Raw genomic sequence first — 8,172 nt, forward strand, 5'->3', positions numbered from 1 at the left:
ACGACTTATTAGACGACTTATAATAAGGCGTCTGGAAAGTCTTCCCAGCTGGACGACTTATCGGACGACTTAATTAAGTCGTCTGGAAAGTCTTCCATCTGGACGACTTATTAGACGACTTATAATAAGGCGTCTGGAAAGTCTTCCCAGCTGGACGACTTATCGGACGACTTAATTAAGTCGTCTGGAAAGTCTTCCATCTGGACGACTTATTAGACGACTTATAATAAGGCGTCTGGAAAGTCTTCCCAGCTGGACGACTTATCGGACGACTTAATTAAGTCGTCTGGAAAGTCTTCCATCTGGACGACTTATTAGACGACTTATAATAAGGCGTCTGGAAAGTCTTCCCAGCTGGACGACTTATCGGACGACTTAATTAAGTCGTCTGGAAAGTCTTCCATCTGGACGACTTATTAGACGACTTATAATAAGGCGTCTGGAAAGTCTTCCCAGCTGGACGACTTATCGGACGACTTAATTAAGTCGTCTGGAAAGTCTTCCATCTGGACGACTTATTAGACGACTTATAATAAGGCGTCTGGAAAGTCTTCCCAGCTGGACGACTTATCGGACGACTTAATTAAGTCGTCTGGAAAGTCTTCCATCTGGACGACTTATTAGACGACTTATAATAAGGCGTCTGGAAAGTCTTCCCAGCTGGACGACTTATCGGACGACTTAATTAAGTCGTCTGGAAAGTCTTCCATCTGGACGACTTATTAGACGACTTATAATAAGGCGTCTGGAAAGTCTTCCCAGCTGGACGACTTATCGGACGACTTAATTAAGTCGTCTGGAAAGTCTTCCATCTGGACGACTTATTAGACGACTTATAATAAGGCGTCTGGAAAGTCTTCCCAGCTGGACGACTTATCGGACGACTTAATTAAGTCGTCTGGAAAGTCTTCCATCTGGACGACTTATTAGACGACTTATAATAAGGCGTCTGGAAAGTCTTCCCAGCTGGACGACTTATCGGACGACTTAATTAAGTCGTCTGGAAAGTCTTCCATCTGGACGACTTATTAGACGACTTATAATAAGGCGTCTGGAAAGTCTTCCCAGCTGGACGACTTATCGGACGACTTAATTAAGTCGTCTGGAAAGTCTTCCATCTGGACGACTTATTAGACGACTTATAATAAGGCGTCTGGAAAGTCTTCCCAGCTGGACGACTTATCGGACGACTTAATTAAGTCGTCTGGAAAGTCTTCCATCTGGACGACTTATTAGACGACTTATAATAAGGCGTCTGGAAAGTCTTCCCAGCTGGACGACTTATCGGACGACTTAATTAAGTCGTCTGGAAAGTCTTCCATCTGGACGACTTATTAGACGACTTATAATAAGGCGTCTGGAAAGTCTTCCCAGCTGGACGACTTATCGGACGACTTAATTAAGTCGTCTGGAAAGTCTTCCATCTGGACGACTTATTAGACGACTTATAATAAGGCGTCTGGAAAGTCTTCCCAGCTGGACGACTTATCGGACGACTTAATTAAGTCGTCTGGAAAGTCTTCCATCTGGACGACTTATTAGACGACTTATAATAAGGCGTCTGGAAAGTCTTCCCAGCTGGACGACTTATCGGACGACTTAATTAAGTCGTCTGGAAAGTCTTCCATCTGGACGACTTATTAGACGACTTATAATAAGGCGTCTGGAAAGTCTTCCCAGCTGGACGACTTATCGGACGACTTAATTAAGTCGTCTGGAAAGTCTTCCATCTGGACGACTTATTAGACGACTTATAATAAGGCGTCTGGAAAGTCTTCCCAGCTGGACGACTTATCGGACGACTTAATTAAGTCGTCTGGAAAGTCTTCCATCTGGACGACTTATTAGACGACTTATAATAAGGCGTCTGGAAAGTCTTCCCAGCTGGACGACTTATCGGACGACTTAATTAAGTCGTCTGGAAAGTCTTCCATCTGGACGACTTATTAGACGACTTATAATAAGGCGTCTGGAAAGTCTTCCCAGCTGGACGACTTATCGGACGACTTAATTAAGTCGTCTGGAAAGTCTTCCATCTGGACGACTTATTAGACGACTTATAATAAGGCGTCTGGAAAGTCTTCCCAGCGCTTCTTTACTGTCTCAACCTCATCTTTTTCAAGTATTTACAATATTGCCACTGCAATGAATAGTGGCAACAACCTTGTACGAACTGTTTGGAGCTTTTATTGCCCTTTAATGCACGTAAATCTCTTTACACTCTCTCTGTTTCAATTGTTATGAACTAAAAACAACATTTCTTTCACTTTCTCTCTATATTCATCCAAAAAACTCAAGCTTTTGATTCAAAATATGGGCTATGGTTGACAGAGCCATATTTCTTTCGTTTTTACTTACGGTTGCTTTCGTTTGAGGTTCTGGGTGGTTGGAGAAGACCTTGTGTGCAAACGAAGTCATCTCACCTAGTTTAAGGTACGAATTTGAATTTTTTTTCAAGATCTGTTCGCGTAGAAGACTTACTAGTAAGTCATCTGTATGTAGAAGACTTACTGATGAGTCTTCTGGTCAAACGGACGACTTAAATTAAGTCGTCCAGCTTTGTTTGTTAAAAAAAAACACTTCAGACGACTTATATATACGTCGTCTATGAGAAACGGGCTAGTTTTGCATTTGACCGAATCGTGTCAGATCTTTGACTATTTCTGGACGACTTATAATTCAGTCGTCTCTGGGAAAGTTAAAATTTCAATATTTTATGAAAACTTGACGACTTACGTGTAAGTCGTCCTAGGTTAGTTTTGTAATTGAAAAATAAAACTTCATAATTTAACTTTAACCAGACGACTTAATATAAAGTCGTCCAGCTAAACGACTTAATTTAAGGTCGTCCGGGATAAGCAAGGTTTGACCAGAAAATTGGGAAAAATTCTGGACGACTTTGCTTTCCCCGGACGACTTTAAATTAAGTCTTCTGGAGGGACGACTTTATATTAAGTCGTCTGGTTAAAGTTAAATTATGAAGTTTTATTTTTCAATTACAAAACTAACCTAGGACGACTTACACGTAAGTCGTCAAGTTTTCATAAAATATTGAAATTTTAACTTTCCCAGAGACGACTGAATTATAAGTCGTCCAGAAATAGTCAAAGATCTGACACGATTCGGTCAAATGCAAAACTAGCCCGTTTCTCGTAGACGACGTATATATAAGTCGTCTGAAGGGTTTTTTTTTAACAAACAAAGCTGGACGACTTAATTTAAGTCGTCTGTTTGACCAGAAGACTCATCAGTAAGTCTTCTACATACTGATGACTTACTAGTAAGTCTTCTACGCGAACAGATCTTGAAAAAAAATTCAAATTCGTACCTTAAACTAGGTGAGATGACTTCGTTTGCACACAGGGTCTTCTCCAACCACCCAGAACCTCAAACGAAAGCAACCGTAAGTCAAAACGAAAGAAATATGGCTCTGTCAACCATAGCCCATATTTTGAATCAAAAGCTTGAGTTTTTTGGATGAATATAGAGAGAAAGTGAAAGAAATGTTGTTTTTAGTTCATAACAATTGAAACAGAGAGAGTGTAAAGAGATTTACGTGCATTAAAGGGCATTAAAAGCTCCAAACAGTTCGTACAAGGTTGTTGCCACTATTCATTGCAGTGACAATATTGTAAATACTTGAAGAAGATGAGGTTGAGACAGTAAAGAAGCCATTTTCGAAAAAAAAAAAAAAAAAAATGTTAATGGCATTTTCGTAGATAAAATGCAGGTGTGGGGTTAAAATCTCAAAAAAAAAAAGGAGTCAAAAGAAAAGGTTAGTTTTCTGTTTGACTTCAAGTTTTGAGTTACTTTTGCAAAAAGCCCTTGTTTTTATACATATGTACATATTATGTTTGTTTTTATACATATGCAATACTAACTTGCATAGAAATGCAACAGTGGGATAGTAAATCTTAAATTATATTAATTTATTTTCTTAGAAAGAAAAAACTGTAGAATTATTTTCACCATAAAAGGGGGCTGAAAAAAACTTTAATATGTTGATTAAATTTATTTGGGCATCACTGGTTGAACCGTACCAATCATGCTATACTTAGCATATGAAGTTACAGAAAAAAATAAAAAAATAGTTGTAGAAGTCTTATTTTCTAAAACATTATTCCATAAACTGTGAAAAAATATTATTGTAAAGATATTTTTTTAAAAACATTTACAGCTATATAAGATATAATTACATCAAAAATTCTATAAATTAAATTCTGTAACAAAATTCATAAATTTATAGCCAATCAATCATCCACATTATTTTATGGCCCTGCCTTAAGCAAAACTAATATTCCTAGTTTAGGCAAGCGTTATGTTTTAATCATTTGACACGTTCACAGTTGCCAACCAAAATTGAAAACATATATAGTGGAAAAAATCGGTTATTGTTATTCGCCATGACCAAAATAACTTAGTTTGGGTAAATAAACTTCAATGTTTTAAATAAGCAAATGATGAAGATATTAGAAAATGGATGAATATATAGTCCAAAGTCAAATATCATCTAGAAACATGTGTAGTGAAAGCGTGTGTTTTTTTCCCCATAACAATAAGATATATTTAAAATTTTAACTCCAATTCTCATAGAATAAAACTGTGGAACGTGTCTTGTAAAAAGAAGATAAGATGCACACAAATTGAAGGGCAATTCGCTAAAAATACTCGAAACTCCGGTTGGTATACAAATTTATATCTTAAATTTAATCAAATGCAAAAATAACTTAAAAAGTAGTGAAATTATAATTACTAGGTAAATATCCGCGCTATACCGCGGAAGATTTTTGTGTAAAAATTTCTTAAGTATTATATTTTCTATATTTTTTCAACTTTTAAAATTAAAAGAAATTTTGGTTAAAAATGTGATAGTAGAATATGTCAATCGACGTTGGCGCAAATTTCCAACTTTAAGAAGCTTTTCAAATTTCGGACTTTTTCATCTTTTATTTATTTATAGTTTAATGATCCTTCTGTGAAACTGAGTTTTGTTTATGATGTGTAGTTTGTGTTTTTTATGTAGTAGTATTAAGTTTGGTCTTATCTATTCTTATGTCAAATTAAAATTTAATTGCAAGAATATGTTACTTTGAAAATATAGTGCAGTTATCGAGAACCATAGATACATGAATGTACACTATGAAGAGAAGAGGTTTCACATAATAATTTTGAATAGGCCTGGGCGTTCGGTGGTCCGTTCGGTTTCGGTCCGGGTGATTCGGATTTTTGGATTTTCGGTGTTATGCTCATAAGTACCATTTGGTTTTTACTAATTATAGGATCGGGTTCGGTTCGGTTCCTTCCGGGTTTGGTTCGGATCGGATTTAACCAATGTTTAAAATCGTACAAAAATATATTTTTAAAAACCTCGAAAATTGACCAAAAAAATTTCAAAATATATAAATTATTTACAAATCTAATTAAAAATTAGTTAAACTATCTAAATTAACTAAAAAGTATTCAAAATAACAAATAAAACAAACTACAAAAATATTTTGAATACTCTAAAATATCTAAATCACCTTAATATATTTAAAAACATTAACATATTTAACTAATTTCGGATATCTTCGGATTCTAATTCGGATTTCGGTTCGGTTCGGGTTATAACCAAAGTCCAAAGTAGTAAGCTCATAAGTCCCATTCAGATATTTTTGTAAAACAGTTCGGATTCGATTTCGGTTTTTCCGGTTCGGGTTAAGGTCGGTACTTCGGGTTGAGTTAAAAACGCTCAGGCCTAATTTTGAACAAAGTCAATGCTTTATGAACTTAACAGATAGATTGCTCCCTTTAAGATCGAATCAGATTGTTAGATTCCTGCAACTTTAGTGAGTTTCTCTTGTTAAAATACCGAACTTGGTGATACAACGGAAAGGCGAACTGCCGAGAAAATAAAAATATATATAAAAAGACAGATGAAACAAGAAATGTATCATATGAGAAAGAACAATCACTTATATTGATAAGAGTTGCTTTGTCACGTAAATAATCTAGGAGTTAGACTAAAACATACCCGAAAGCTTTGGACCAGCAGTGGAATGGCGTTCGTTTAGTAGATGAACAAGTGTCTTCCATTGAGTAGTTACAAAAGCTATTCAACTCAGATCAAAACCAGCTTCTACGCTTATGGCATACATCAATTTGGTCTCAAGTTGCTCTTTGCTGCATTACTGACACAGAGATTTAATTTGATTTCTCCAATTATATAACATCGAGTGCAATACAAGTCATTCGAGACAAATGACTGAGGTTTTCTTGAAATAAGCAAAATCCAATGGAGATGATGTGTTATGGCCCATAACTTATGGGGAACAAACCATTGATAGGGTGGAAGCTTGAGAAGGCTTTTTTACAAGTGGCTGATGTCAGTAGACTATCATCTGCTTCATTACTTGCGCTACTGCCAGCCTTGAAACACAGTCCCAATGACCATGATCTTTAATGATTGTATTGCTGCCCCAAAATCACTTCACAAGTCAAAATGATACAGAATGCAGGTTACAAGTATTTGAAACTGAGCAATGGTCCTCTCGAACAGCCTGTCCTAAAAATAAAGATGATAGATGTTAGTTACCTCTCAGTTCCGTTGGAGACACACACAGAAAACTACTATGATAATTGGGTAAAGAAGATTGTAGCATATGACATGTAATTCAAAATAAACACAAATTTTTGGTATAAAAAATCATTTTGAAAATGTAAGTATAAGGATGGAAAGAAAACTTGGTGATACTGTTGTTTTTCTTGTTGTTGATGATCACTGGATACTGGACTTTGTCTCATCTCTAGTGCTTTCAACTTGGCTGTTTGAAGATTGTTCACGATCTTAGAATAAAGAAATTCCAATAAAATGACCATGGCTTGCTTCGTTTTTGCGAGCGTTAATAACTCAAAGAGGACCTCGAGTTTCTTAGCTTCTGCTTTCACCTCCTGCATATTTTCTCAAGCTGCTATCTTCGGTTAGTGATTTGCAGTCTGTAGACAATCACACAAAGAAAAAAACTGAAAGGTCCATGGCTGTTCTGTGATATCCCAAGAAGAAGAAACATAAGCTTCAGAGTTTTTTTAAACCTTTCCCTGATAATCCTAAAAGACATAACTCGTGTCTTTGGACGTTTGATCATCTTTGCTCCTTTTTCTATTTTTTTACTTCTCACCTCACATCTACAAGGATTTCCTCTTACGAGACCTGATCTAATTTTAACCACAGAAACAACCAACGTATGTGGAGCTGAATAGTTAAGCTATTGAGGAGACTGGTGACTATAATTGTTAAGAAAACTCTCATATGAGTAATATCTCTTCCTGACGAAACAACCCGAGATTGCAGCGCCGTAGTCATCTCTCTCTCCTTTGTATCCTCTGCTTTGGCCTCTACATGGACGTCCTTTATAAGTGATGAATTTTCTTTACACATCTTAACACATCAAATCGATCCACCTCATGCTATGTCCTAGGTTTTAGTCGGCTTCCAGTTTTTTTTACGAAGTCCCGTCTTAGGATCAAAATCAAAACCTAATGAAAACGATGGTGGCTTGATTTGGATGGGAAGAGGAAGAATCATTACGTGTATTCTCAAATGTGATGCGTATAAACTAAATGTTTTGATTGGATAGTTAAGTTTTTTTCATTTATTGACATGTACTCTTTTCAAAGCTTTAAAGATATGATGTGTCATCTTTTGGAGAGAGCCTTGTACTATTATTGTGTTGATTTCCTTGTGTTATGAACCAGATTGTGGATGGCACATAACCAAGAGATTATGATTTTTAATCTTTTCATTTATCTATGACGGTGTAATCTCCTATATAAAGAACTTCTATGTTATGAATAAAAATAGAATTTTCAGTTACTTTTATAACACGTTATCAGCACGAAACTCTAAATCCCTAAGCTAATACCCAAATCGAAAAACCCTAAAACTCTAACCCTAGCCGGCGATCCGACGAACCCTAAACCCCGATCGCGTCTCTTGTTCCCGCATCTGTTCCAGCTCGCATCCCCGATCAGCTTCAGCCCAAGGCGTTCCTGATCCTAACTCAGACGTTCGCGACCCGAGAGCAGCTCCAGCATGCGACCTCTTCCTCGTTCGCGACAGCATCAGACAGCTCGCGTCCGACGATCAAGGCGTTCCCGATCAAGCAACAAAGGACGTCCGCGACCCGATAGAAG

The sequence above is a fragment of the Brassica oleracea genome, chromosome C6 (genome assembly GCF_000695525.1).
Source record: "Brassica oleracea var. oleracea cultivar TO1000 chromosome C6, BOL, whole genome shotgun sequence".
In the NCBI taxonomy this organism is placed as follows: Eukaryota; Viridiplantae; Streptophyta; class Magnoliopsida; order Brassicales; family Brassicaceae; genus Brassica; species Brassica oleracea.